General features: G+C 34.2%; 1 long non-coding RNA gene across 8 annotated transcripts in view; it reads right to left on the bottom strand.

Moving 5' to 3' along the window:
- The window catches only part of LOC109447544 (uncharacterized), a 659,535-nt gene that overhangs the window by 493,151 nt on the left and 152,421 nt on the right, over nucleotides 1–13,963 (bottom strand). For 6 of the 8 annotated variants that reach the window (XR_012494223.1, XR_012494222.1, XR_012494218.1 and 3 more), the window contains exon 1: nucleotides 8,969–9,271. The exons of the other annotated variants lie outside the window; for them this stretch is intronic. This is a non-coding gene — a long non-coding RNA (uncharacterized LOC109447544). Of the gene's footprint in view, nucleotides 1–8,968; nucleotides 9,272–13,963 lie in introns of those variants that run through there. 8 annotated transcript variants of the gene reach the window in all.

Here is a 13,963-nt window from a genome sequence, read left to right on the forward strand (position 1 = left end):
TCCACTAGTGACTGGCAGATGTAAAAAATAAAAAAAAATGACAAAATGAAATAGAGATTTACTTAAGGTTTTAATTTCTTAATGTTTTAATGACTTGTCTTCCTAATTTCAAAACTGTGACAGTAAATTCACAACCCTACACAACAATCCCACACAATAAAAACAAGAATTTCAGTTAAATTAAAAATTTGGAATTTTGATTATTAAATTAAAAAAACTTTTGAAAAATATAATCTGAAACATATCTCTCAGTCACTTTATAAACTCATGCATAGTCTAGAACTGAGCATGTGGCTGCCTGGTCAGTTCTCTTCCGAAGGGCCATTTCTTTAGCTATGTAGGATAGACATTATGTTTTACCACCTGAACCATTCTCATCACCACCTTCTCTTGCCTAACACAGGTAGACCCTTCCACTTCCCACATCCAGAAAAACTCAAGCACAGATTCAATTCCATGACACACTTCTCTCCTAGATTTGGCCTTCTCCTATTTGCTAGAGGCTTTCCATAACAACTCCATACCTTCATAATTCTCATTAAAAACCTGACAAAGCCCATACAGCCTTCACTCTAAGTAACTTCCCTGACTTATTACTTAGGGAAAATATCACATTTAAACTATACCTGTGTCCACCATTCCCTTCCTTCCAGCACTGGGACCTGCAACAATGTCATCTCTGCATGCATTTTCTCTTTAGACTATATTCATGGTCAATTTTCTCCCCACACTCATTAACAAGATAATCCTTCTTTAACTATGAATCTCTTCCTAATTAGCAACTCTCCTTGTCCTATTTCAACAAATATTCTGTTCTTATAATCAACTGCGAATTCTCCCTGAAAGAGGGAGATCTCAATAGTTTAGCTTTTCAGTTTTGAACATAATAGATTTCCCTGACTAATCCATCTAAAAATAGCACCTCTATCCTTTTAATTTTTTTCTTCTTAGTAGTTATTACCTCCTAATATTGTATCACATATTCATTTGTTAATTTGTTTAGCATCTCTCATTTCTAGATTATAAACTCTTTGGCAGATTTTTTTTTAAATGTCTGTATTCTTATCACACAGAATAATGACCAAATATAGCACTCAATAAATGTTAAATGGGTATATAAAGCTATCTAACCTGTAAGTATTTTTTTTTTTTAACTTCAAAAGTTGGTGTGGTAACTGCTGGATGCTCCCCCAAAACTCTTTTGCCCCTTCTTCCTAATTATGTGGCTTTCCAGGTAGAAATTAAATCTCCCAGTTTCTATTGCATCCAATTGTGACTCTTTATAATTTAGATGTAGAAGAGAACAGATGTATCACATATAATTTTTTAGACTGTCTTCAACTCAAACACGGGCATTTGTCCCTGAACATAAGCTCTTTTCTCTTCCTTTGTGAGCTCAGCTTTGCTCGCAACCCAACCAATGCAAGGCAGAAGGAACTTCGGTTCCTGAGTGACCAGCAAAACGACCCTGTTAGCATAGATAGGCTAGCTTGTAATATGAGAGAAATAAACTTTTTTTATTCAAGAAACTTAGTTGTAGAATTGTTTTCTTGTAGCCCCTAAGCCTTTAACACACTCAGCTTCCATGATTCTTTCTGCTGTTCCTTTATCTCCTTTGGAACTTCTCTTCCCCTATCTGCTCCTTAAATATTGATTTTTCTCAAAGGTTCTTTTCTGGTCAAATACTGTTCCTTTATCCCCAGTTTTATTGAGATATAATTGACATAAAATCAATGTTTAATGTGTACAACATACTGATTTAATAATATATGTATATATTGTGAAATGATTATCACAATATGTTTAGTTAATATCTATCACCTCACGTATTTACAACTTTTTTCTTGTAATGAGAACTTTGAAGATTTACTGTCTTAACAACTTTCAAATATTATGTTAGTGTATAGTTCAAATATACAATATTATTGTATGTTATTGACTATAGTCATCATGCTGTACATCACACCCCTAGAATTTATTTATCTTATAACTGGAAGTTTGTACCTCTTGATCATTTTCACCCATTTCCTGCAAACCCACCCCTGCCTCTGGCAACCACTCATCTGTTTTCTGATTCTATGCAGTTGGTAGTTTTAGATTCCACATATAATTGAGATCATAGGGTATTTGTCTTTCTTTATCTGACTAACTTCACTTAGCATGATGCCCTCAACATTCATCCATGTTGACTCAATTGGCAGGATTTCCTTTTTTTTTTTTTTTTTTTTTTATGGCTGAATCATCAACTACTAGTCTTACTGTAATCTAGTGATCCTTGAATTTTTTAGTCAATGACAAGTTTAAGAACTTAATGAGGAATTTATATACACATAAATATTGTACATAAACATCGGAAGTTTACAGACACTGAAAAATTGTTTTTGTATCTTTTTGGTAACTATAGTGGCCAGATTAAGAAATTTCTTGAGACTAGGAATTATTGTCATGGTTCAACTACCACTCTTGCCCCAGGATATTTTTCTGTCTAGGTAAAGACAACATCAGACCTTTTGACAGTCTTATTAGGCCCTTCAAATGGTTCCCTAGGGCCCTTAGGACAGTGTCCAAATTAGGCCTTTCAGGAGTGAGCCAGTACTTATCCCTATAGCTTCTTCTGAGCTATTCACCACCCCTAGCATTGTTTACTCCACCCAATTTGAATGTTTTGCAGTTCCTCAAACTCAGCAAGAGCTCACTTTCACAACATTATATATACTCTTCCTCTGCCTGTAACATTCCCCAACCTCACTTGGATATCTCCATTCCTCAAACATGCTTCAGCCTGAAACAAAAACACTCTCAATAAATATGTGACATTTCCCAGGATGCCTGGGTATGATCATACTGTATTTACTCTTTCCTCATTGCTGTTTAACTCCTAGGTTCTACCTTCCCTGTAATCAGGCATTATCTGCCTTTTTCACTTACACATTTTCATTAATACCTGTCACAGTCCCTGATATGTAGTAGGTTCTTCATACACTTTTCTTTAATACAGATTAGCCACACTTTCCTCAGCTATAAAAAAAAAAAAAAAATGGATATTTAATTTGCTGGGTAAAAATTTGAAAAAAAAATGTGGTGTAGGAATAAATTGTATCTCCTCATGCATGATTCTCAACTGTTTTGAGGAACATTAATTTTTCAGTTGGAAAAAAAAATATCACCCCTCTAAATTCCCGTAGTGCTTTATAACTTTGTCAACATCACATGTGAGACTAAGCTCTCAGTCGGTAGGTTGTGTTCATGTTTTCATCCCTCATCATGCAGCACAGTTCTTTGCACATCTTAGAATAACTCCACAGTATATTACATGACAAAAGCTTGGTTTAAATTACTGTAAATAATTAGGGGGAATAAAAAAAAAATCTATGTTTACTTGCTTTGTATTCAAAAAGAAACTCAGTGCAGGTACCTATATAGCAAGGATTAGAGTCGGGATGGCAAAAATAAATAAAGAAGGCCAAAAAGTCAGTAAGAAAAAGACATTAGACTTAATAAGGAACTGGCCAAGGTATAAGGAAGCAATCAACTGAAGAGAGCATTTGAATCATTAATAAATAAAGATGTATTCACATTAAAAGATGTGTGACATATTATAGTCTCTATATAGCTAAATTCTTCACTGCTCATCTAGTTTCAGATATTCATTAGATAAATGAATGGCTGGGTTCATTAGAAATACATATATGTATATAATGCATATATGTGTATATATATATATATATATATATATGAAATTAAAAACCTGTAATGTACTCTTTTACTCAATGGATTGATTTAAAACATTAGACGATATTAAAGGTTGGAAATGATATGAGCAAAACGACATTCTAGTAACTACTGATGGAAGCAAACACTTGCACAGTACCCTGGAAGAGTAATTTCACTATTTAGGAGAGTAATTTGAAGAGTCGTAAAATTTAGACCACTCATATCTCATGACATAGCAAGTCTACTTTTGGATATATACCCTAAGAAAAATGCAATATATGATCACAAGGGAACATATACAATGATGTTCTTTGCAATGTTGTTTGAAATAACACTTGGAAACAACTTAAATGCTTCTAAAATGTACAGTGCAGATGCTCTTGGTGTTCTCATATATTCTTGACAATCATATTTCCCTTATATTGAGGGTATTTTACAGCAAGCACCTATCATTTTGTGCCAGAGGGTGTTCCCTAACCAAGAACATGCTTGGACTGCCACAAGTAGAGCTGGAATTTTAGAGTTAATTGTCACAGGAGTCACCCTCAACAAATGCCAGATGGGTGCTGTGAATACATCCTTGAGTGATACAACTCTGAAATGGCTTTCAATATAAGTCAGATGGTAAGAAATGCGTAGATGTGTTCAAGGAAATGATTACAAACAGAAATACAGTTGACCCTTTCAGTACACATAGTTCGGGGCACCAACCCTGCACAGTTGAAAATCCACATATAACTTATGACTCCCCCAAAACATAACTACATCAGTTGTCCTCCGGTATCTGCAGGAAATTCGTTCTCAGACCTCTCGTGGATACCAGCATCCATGGAGGCTCAAGTCCCATATGTAAAAGGATGAACATCAATGCATACAGTTGGCTCTCCATATCTGCGGACCCCACCATGGATCAAACACAGTGCAGGTATTTACTGAAAAATATCTATGTATAAGTGGACCTGCACAGTTCAAACCCATGTTGTTCAAGAGTCAACTAACTTAGAAATAGAATCATTTTTCCATACAGCTTAAATGTGTGGGGAGAGACAGGTATAAAGATGGCAAATTTTCTTTTTCTGTTTTTATTTTGGGCAACTAGGTAGATGATAAACTGAAATAAAAATTATTTCTGATAGGGAAATGATTCAGATTTGGACATGTTGAACAAGAATTGCCTGTGGCTAATTGGATATACAGGTTTAAAATCTGGAGATAAGAAATGGGCTAGAGGTTGGCTAAAAATGGTATCTGAGGTCACAGTGATGGATGAGATAAACAAAGGAGAAAGGATAGTAAGAGAAGAAATGGCAGCCCAGGAAAGAGCACGAAAGTTCATGATCGTTTCAGAAATGAGCAAAAGATAGTCTTATAAATGGCAATGAAAGAGAGAAGTCACATGGTGGAGGGAAACTTTTAAGTAATTGAAAGCATTGCCTAAGGTAATGCAGTAAGTGAGTCAGAATTTGAACCCATGTTTTCGATTTTGAGAGCCCATGGTTTGGGAAACACTTGTCAAGATGGCATTGCAAACGTCTGGTTTGAGCCTCTTGCCTTTGCTTTCAACATGTAAGAATAATAGATAAAATATTTAACAAGATAGTGTAACGGTGATATCAAAAACAAAGTAAGCACTTCTGGGGACCAGTGATAACACAGAAACAGGAAGTGAGCTGCAGTGTACTGCTGGTTTCTAGAATGAGAGTCAAGAAATTGCCTATATCTGCGAGATAACTGGGGTGCTACATTTACCCCACAGGGACTGAAAATCAGCGTTAGGTTTACATACAGAAATCTGAGATAACAGGAAGTTGCATAACTGACTACCCCCTTGGAGCCATGTCTTACATAGAACTGCTTACATAGGCAGGCCAGAGCAGCATCCATTATCTGGGGGTCAGCACCTGTGAAAAACTGCTGTTTGACTTGGTGACTAGATCTATGATATCCCCATTATCAGACATTATCAGCTTGGGGTACAGAATATGCAGGCCACTTCTGTGACTACAGCATTGGGGTGGGGCTAGCCAAGAGAGAGACAACATTTTTTAATCCTTCTCACTCAAGTTGCGCCTGAAACCCAAAATTCCAAGACATGTGAAATTATTAAAAAAAAAAAAAAAACAAGAAAGAAAGAAAAAAATATGCCAGCAAATTAAAAAAAAAAACCACAATGAAGTTATTCCAGATGACATGAAAATAATAGATTAATTTAAGAATTTCACAGTAAGCATGTTAGCATTCCTAAAGAGACAAAGTCAGAAATAGCATCAGTACAATTTACAAGAAAGTCAGTAGAGATAAAACAATGAAAGTGGCTATGAGAAAAGAATCAGAATTCCCAGGAAAATATGTTAGTCAAAAAAATTCTGAAATGGACACAGTCAAAACAAGACTTAGTAAATTGGAAGATATTCCTGAGCAATTAACCAAAAATGCAACCCAGAAAAATATATAAATTAGTGTGAAAGAAAATTTAAGAAATATGTGTAATCATATAGATTCTGTCCTATATTTTGATAAAATAAATTATCTCTAAAAACAAATTGATGAATGTAATTTAAACAAGAATACAGATAATATGTCATTTTTCCTCAATAGAGAAGGCATAATTTCACTGCAACAGATATCTACTGCTGCAAGGGTACAGAAAAAATGGAAAATTTAGTGACCATGAGAATTAAGGAAGTAAGTCAAAGAGTGTCATAACCCTAGCATATGTCCCGGCCACTCAATCACCCTCTCTGTGAACTCATAAATGTAAACTCTCTCTCTCTCTCTCTCTCTCTCTCTCTCTCTCTCTCTCTCTCTCGGCATAATAAAGTAATATAAGGGAAGGACAATGATTGCCAATGTTTTAGATATAAATAAGAGAGACAAGCCTATATTAATTTGTGAACATATTTTCATTGTTTCATAACCTAATACATAATTTCAACTTCTGTGGAAAATTCAACTTATATAAAAATATATGACTTCTTAAAACTGTGGTTATAAAATAATGCTGAGATTGATTTCAGTTTTTAAAAGATGCCTTCACTTCCGCAAACAATAAGTAAAGATGAACAGAAAAGACTGAAGATAGTTGAAGATTAAATGCTAGGAAAATTAAACAGTAGATCTTTTTTTTCCTTTTGTTTTTCACAATTTATGTTCTTCCATTAGAGGGAACTCCATTCTTTTCCAGCCCCTCCTCATAGCACAGTGATTTCCTGAGTTGTGGTTAGACTATAACCAAGGAAAATAATGAAGTTCCTTTAATTTCTGGCTTCTGGATTGGTTTGGAGGGGATAGGTAATGGGTGAACATTTCTTTCTTTCTTTTTTTTTTTTTTACAATCTTGATATCAAAGGGAGACATTTTCAAAAGGTTGATCTGTTGGCTAAGTCTTTCATAAATCCTCAGGCACACCTTAACTTGACTTAATAAGACATATTAAAAGAAAAACACAAACACTAGCGATCTCTTTTTTTGACAATTCATATCAAGCTCATAAAGAAGACCTTATTAAAAAATCACTTTGGCGATTTTGAAGAGGACATAATTTTAAAACCTCAAAAGATTCATGAAAATGAAAACTTCAACGTTTTCTCTCAAAAAAGCCTTTAGCTTTCCTTTAGCAGTAATAAACAGATAGGAAATGTGCATGGGGGCAAAAGAAAAAAAAAAGAATGAATGTAACAGGTGACAAACATAATCAACTCATTCTCTTAGAAAAAGATTTGTCAGTCACATTTTACGATTGTTGAAAGAAGCTTGTATGAAATCATAGGAATAGCTCAAAAATAATTTTCCTTCTACATAGTTTTGGTACTAAAGTCAAGGCTATCACTTAGTTTTACAGCAACTGACAGTTTTCCACAAATCTTCGAAAAACAAAAGCTAAGGAATGCCTCAAAATTGCCTTATAAGCAAAAACACATTCATTCTTCCTTAAAAGCTTTCCTTCCTTTATTGTAAAGTTTTATGGCTTCCCTATTATTCCTATATATTTTTTCATTTCTTAATTTACTTTGGAAAACAGAAACTATAAATCTAAAAATATAAGGCACTTACTTTAGTAAATTTTATTTTTAAAATGGTTATTCAAAACTTGTATTACAGAGCTGTTTTTTTAAAAAAGTTTAAATGAATGTGAAACACAACAATGCAGAAGACCTCTGTATTATATCAAATCAGCAGCATGGAAGGTACATTTTTCATTTGGTGACACCATGTTAAGAAAACTGCTTTTTAAACAAAGTCAACGACAGCAATAATATTTTGGCACTTATTAAACACTGGAATACTGAATTTGCAGTTCTTGAAGAAGAATCCTATAACGTTTCTATGAATACTCCCTTAGGCTCTGTTTTGTTTTGTTTTTAACAAGCAGCACATTTAAAATAAGATTATAAGTATGGCTAAATGAGGAATTAAGCACAATTTACACTGTGAGGTAGTTTGTTTTTTTCCAGAAAAGTAAGCCTACTAACCTCGAAGATATTTGCTCTGTAATATCTGCACTGAACAAACTACCAAGTATTGTTTCAAGATAATTAAACTGAAAAAAAAAAAAAAATGTGTGCAAAGTTTCAACAGTGAAATATCGAGCAAACAAGACAAAAAGAAACAAAAGAAGTTTGCATGCTGCTTCTCAAAAGAAATTTAAACAATCCTTTGCCAGGAATAACACACATAAACTATAAGAAGGCAACTGTTGGAATCAAAACACACATACTTTTTAATATGTATAGATGCACTTTTTTTTTCCTATTTTAGGTTAAAAATAAGAAGACACCCCAGTGAGTCGGATAACGCATAGGCCCTGACCCTTTAACTCGCAGGAATTCTCACACAAAGCTCTTTTCATACAGACTGTGCTATATATTCCTGAGACAGGGCAGCAAACATGAAGCCGTGGAGAAGTGACACAAAGTTGGACTAAATGAAATGTTTACATATATTCTGTCACACCGTTGTTCCCTCATTATCTATTCCACACATGATTTGCCTAAAACAATATTTATTCAGGTTGAAGAGAAGCATGACTTAAACAAAAGGACAATTTTAAGAAAAAGGACACCAAGACAATACAAATATTGTATTTCTCTGTTAGCACTGCCAAGTTTAATGTGAAATCAAGCAGAAACAAAAGCAAGTCACCTTACTAGAACTTATAAGAAATGCTCTTGCTATCATTTCCCTCAGAGCACAAGAGATTACTTGTTTTACAACATAGAGAGGATATTTTAAATAATCTTAAATCTGCACTCACCATGCGAAAGCAACGGTTGCGTAGAGTAAAAGTGTGCTATTTTCTGCCCCTGTTCCATTTCAGTTTTGCCTATAGTTGTCCAACACCCAGTAGCCCAGAGCTGCCACCCAGAGGCCCCTTGCACGAGCTGGCTTATTTGCCTGTCAATCTGAGTCCCGGCTTCTGTATTATGCAGCTGGGCACTTTGCTGAAGTTCTAATATAATTTCCATACGTTCCCCACCGCCTGAAGTAGGTAATTTGTTCTTTCAGTTCAATAAAGACTCAGATCACTTTTCGGGTAACTCTGGGATCAGGCTTTAAGGTTCACCATCAAGTTAAGGAGTTCTTGGTAAGAAGTGGGTGGAGAGAAGTAAGCTCACTACAAGGGAATGCGGAGTGTAATCAGAACAGAGAAACTTCCTCTCTTTTTTCCTTCCTTGCTAGGCTCAGCGGCTAGTGCCTTTTTCACAGAACTTAGGAATGTAAAGGGAGGACACCGAGAGGCCCCGCCAGACAAGCCTTTCTCAATCAATTAGCTTGCAGCCATTACTTGTGACCCGAGGTCACACAGCGTAAGTGTGTGGGGTGTGCCTCCAGGGGTCCCAACGCTACTTATTACAGCTGAGATAACCAAAACCAAGCAGACACTAAAAATCTAGAAAATATGCTACAGATATGAAATCGAGCAAAGGTAAATTCCAAGTTTCTTCTTGCAGGAGCAACTATTTAATTCAGTCAAAGATACGTGTTTTTTTTTTCTATTAAGAAATCCCAAACTCTGTGTGTGTGTGTGTGTGTGTGTGTGTGTGTGTGTGTGTGTGTGTAGTTTGGGATTTCTTAATAGAAAAAAAAAAAAAAAAAAAAAACAAATATATATATATATATATATATATATATATATATATATATATATATATATATATATTTCATGTTGGATAAAACAGGATTTAGACTGAAGCAATGAAGCATTTTCTTTTATATGAAATTTCAAGCAGGGAATACAGAAATAACAAAATAACTAATGTATCATAGAGATATTTCTTAATCACCTGGGTTCTTAGGTTTTATTTTAGTGGTTTAAAAAATACTGACTTACTATACATAACTGAAAAAACTGTTATAAATGAAGTTCTCTATGCTTAAGGAAATCAAAATCATATCACTTTGGGGGCATAGGGATAGTTTTTTAAACACTTTCAAGATGACATACTATCTTAATGTCATGATTTCTTATTCTCATTGCTACTTCAATTAGAATTTATTTTTGTTCTCTACTTCAGGCATATGCTTCCTGTCTTTAATATATACCAAAAAATGAGAGTTAAAAATAACAGAAAATAAGTGAAACACAAAGGGGAAATGCAATCTTCTGAAACTACAGGTTTATTGAAACACCTGACATGAAATTCGCATATTCCTCGAAAACACTTTAAAAATAATAGCTACCATAGTTATTAGTAAGTTAGTGACAAAGACTTATCAGAGAATCTTATTTCAAATCAAATTATTCTTTTGAATACTATAACCCAGGAAAGGAGTGCATGCTTTATAGTGATTGTTAGATAATCACCCCCGTCCTGCTCCCGGCCCCAAGCAGCATCACTCAGAGATGGATTTGCCACACCCATATTTTCTCACCCAATTTACTCAATGATGCCACAATCATCTGGCACCGCACTATACAGGAATGGTGATATTTCATATGGATGCTAATCTTAGCATTTCTATCTCATTAGCTTTTACTTGACCATTTGAATAGTCTTCAAATTAGGCACCATCTAACTTAAAACAAACCAACCAATACAAATCCAAGAATGCATAAGACAGGTGAGAGAAACAGGGCCAAATAATAGTATCTGGTGGATAGGATCAATTTTGAAAACTACAGTAGTAGAAAATATGGTAATAAGAATGTTATAATCAGTTATGGGTGGAGGATAGTGCAGAAATTAGGGGTGTCGACTTTTTCCAATATACAATAAGGGTCATTGACAGGTTTGGAGAAGGAGGTTGATTTGACATTGCCTCTAAATAAGTTCAAAAAATAACTTAAGTTAAATAATAGTAACATTATTTGGTATATTTTAGTGATTCAGTCATGCCTATTTTATATATAGAAAACAGGCATCATTCAAAAGCACTTTGGATGTTTTCACCAATAAATATGTAGAAAATCAAGAATTCTAATTACTCCTTGAGAGATACGTATCTTCAGAAAGTATATGATTCAGTGCCACCCTGTAATTCTATGTTCCATTTTTATGTGTTATGAAAAGCAAGCTTTATTTTTTTCTCATTTAAGACTAACAACTAATTTCTAAGCGTCAACAGGGCCATCAGCCTTATACATTAGAAGCCTACAGTCACCCATACACCTGAAGGATCTGGCCTCTACTGCCACAGAGCTTCTAAATGCAAAAAACAAAGGACTTTCTGATTAGTGCAGAAAGGTCACTAATAACCCACATAAAATACACACAGGACTTGAAAGAGCTTTCGTGATTTCATAGTCTACAGTGTATTTTCTTTATGGCCGTTGGGTTAAATAACCACAGACAAGATAATCCCCTCTGCAAAAGTGTGGTAGCTTACATTGAAAAGATCACTACCAGGATGATACGGAAAATATTTTGTCAATTTTACCCCACCCCGTTTCCATTTTAATTTTATGAGAAAAAAGTCTACTGTGATAGATGTCATTGAGATTGAATGAAACTTTGAAGATAATTTTGCTAAATTAATCTTATTTGAAAAAGATCTTAATAGCTCAGATAATTTTACCATAAAAACCCTAGCATGTTTATTTAGGAATTCTAAGTTAGAATACACAACAAATATGAAAATAATTAAAAATTGTGTTTCAATTAATTAAAAAGTCATTCAAAATAATAGGATGCAATATTTCTATATGAAGTGATAAAGACATAATTTCTAAGCATTACATAATAACAACAAAATATTAGCTACTTATAATGTGGTGTTGACATTTCCTATACTAATTCTATTCTACATTCATATATGTTCCCCTACTCATCTGTAATGCTTTGGAAGGTAGTCACTTGGAGAAAGAGATGCACTATAATGAAAAACTTGAAAAATATTACTCTCAAATTTCTAGTTTTCTAAGACATCTGATTAGCAGTCCGCCATCCTCTGTTGTTCTCAGCCAACTTTGTGTTAAACTACCTACACAGGAAACTACAACAACAATCTTAAAAACTAAGCTTAATAGAGAGTGCTAATGATGTTAGACTAGGAAAAAAACAACATATGGTCTATACATGTAGACAGACTAGTCCTATTCATTTGAAAGTTAAGACAGTATTTCAATATTTCTTGATTAACTGTATTCTGGTTCATGGACCTGTTCCACCCAAAATCTGGATTGCCTTGGTTTCACTGGGTATCAATACAAGGTACTACTACTTGAGATACATAGAGTAATAGTATCACAGCACCATCTCTTCCTGTTTTGATATTAGGAGCTGAAAACAGGAGGGGAGAGAAGAGACTGGCACGTTACATTACATCCCCCCAAATTTGGTTCAAGCAATATAGGTGGAAGCAGAGGTAGGAAGAAGGTGGAGAGAGGCTCATATTAGGAACTGTAGCTTTTCATGCTGGTGAAACAACAAGGTTTTGGACATAGGAGACCACCTTACTTTAGAGAGCGAAGTTAGACTCCATGTATGCTGCCTAGTGTCTAGCTGGGAGGTCTGCACACCAACCTGTCACCCAGCTGGAGTCACAGCAAAGGGATTTAACTAGTATAAATGGGTTTTTTAACCAGTAATAAATGGATGGTAAGAAAACAACAGGTGTCATCTGGTTGTAAACATGACATTGGAAAGATCTAGGCTGATTTAGTGTTAAGCAAATAAAAAACAAATATAAAACGGGGATTATATAAAAATATGACAGAGAAAATGGGAAAAGAACATTATCAATCAGAGAGCAATAATTGAATATATCATATACTAAAATAGGTGAAAACAGGCATTTTAAATAGAATTCATGATGTCATGCCCCCTATAATACAAAAAAGAGGAAATGACCTAAAACCCCCCCAAGAAAACAAAATGGAAATACACACTATCAAAAAGAAAAGAGAATATAGTGGCTGAAGAAAAATAAAAATGGAATAAATATAAGAAATGACATTCTGAAAAATCGTACTAGTGATATGGATAACAATCTTAAAAAAAGACAAGTTGGAAAGCTATAGCAACAGTGAAAGTGAGCTCTCTGGAAGAAATCTTAAAATATTTGTTCTACACATTTGTTAAAAATCTAAGGTGTCATAAAACATAAGGAGAAGCATGTTGTGAAAAAGAGAAAATATCTATACAAAATTTCCACACACAATACATATAAGTTCTTATATGTTATTTTAAAGGAACAAAAACCTTAATGAAAAGAAGACGAACAGACAATTCAAAGAGAAAATTTTAAAATAAAGAGGAAACTAGAGCAACATTGAGATTATAGTATACATTTTTCCTATTATTTGACAATTTGAAAATTAATATTCAAAGTAGGTTATGCTGGGTTTATGAATGTATAAACTTGAACAAGTTTTCTGGAAAGCAACTAGTTTATATATACCAAAATTATTGCTTGTTTTTCTTTGTATTTATCTATTCATTGAATAAATAGTTATTGATCACTTACTACTTTCCAGGTGCTGTTTGAAGCACTAGAGATAAAATATTTAACAAACCTGACAGAATTTCTGCTGTTATTTACCTTAAATTCTAGGAGGTGGAGGGAAACAATACACATGTAAACAAATAACATATTAGGTACTACCGAGTACTATGAAAAAACATAGTGCAGGATAAAGGGATAAAGAATTGAGGTGGTGGATGTGACACTTTATATGGGTGCTCAGGGAACTGTCTCTCTGGTGTGATCATTTGAGCAATAATCTGAGTGCAGTATAGGGGTCCATCATAATATACATGAGAAAACACTTCCAGAAAGGAACCTACCAGTGGAAAGGTTTTGAGGTGGG

This window comes from Rhinolophus sinicus, linkage group LG01 (assembly GCF_036562045.2).
Source record: "Rhinolophus sinicus isolate RSC01 linkage group LG01, ASM3656204v1, whole genome shotgun sequence".
Classification (NCBI taxonomy): Eukaryota; Metazoa; Chordata; class Mammalia; order Chiroptera; family Rhinolophidae; genus Rhinolophus; species Rhinolophus sinicus.